Here is a 293-nt window from a genome sequence, read left to right as displayed (position 1 = left end):
GTGGCCCCCATCCGTTCCTCTTCCTCCAGTGGGGAGGTCCCTAGCACTTGGAGGGGAATGGGGCTCTCCAGTACCCCACTGGGTCCCTACAGGATGAGCCCTCATGATGGCTGTGCTCACAAGGATCCTCATGAGGAACAGTGGGTGGGACACAATGCCGCTGAAACCACCCCAGCAGCACGCTGGTCTGAGGACACCGAGCCTGTGTGGGGTCCTGGTCCCCAGGACCGTCAGTGTGCCGGCAGGGCTGACCCTGCCCCAACACCCAGCCCCTCTCCCCGCCGGCTTCACAG

General features: G+C 64.5%; 1 protein-coding gene across 1 annotated transcript in view; it reads left to right on the top strand.

The window, feature by feature from the left end:
- ETV5 (ets variant 5) overlaps positions 1–293 on the top strand; it is a 12613-nt gene that overhangs the window by 8494 nt on the left and 3826 nt on the right. The gene's annotated exons all lie outside the window — the stretch shown is intronic.

Source organism: Nestor notabilis, unplaced genomic scaffold (genome assembly GCF_000696875.1).
Source record: "Nestor notabilis isolate BGI_N333 unplaced genomic scaffold, ASM69687v1 scaffold20400, whole genome shotgun sequence".
NCBI lineage: Eukaryota > Metazoa > Chordata > Aves > Psittaciformes > Psittacidae > Nestor > Nestor notabilis.
Note: the sequence above shows the minus strand (reverse complement) of the source record. Positions and strands in the feature narration are given on the sequence as shown.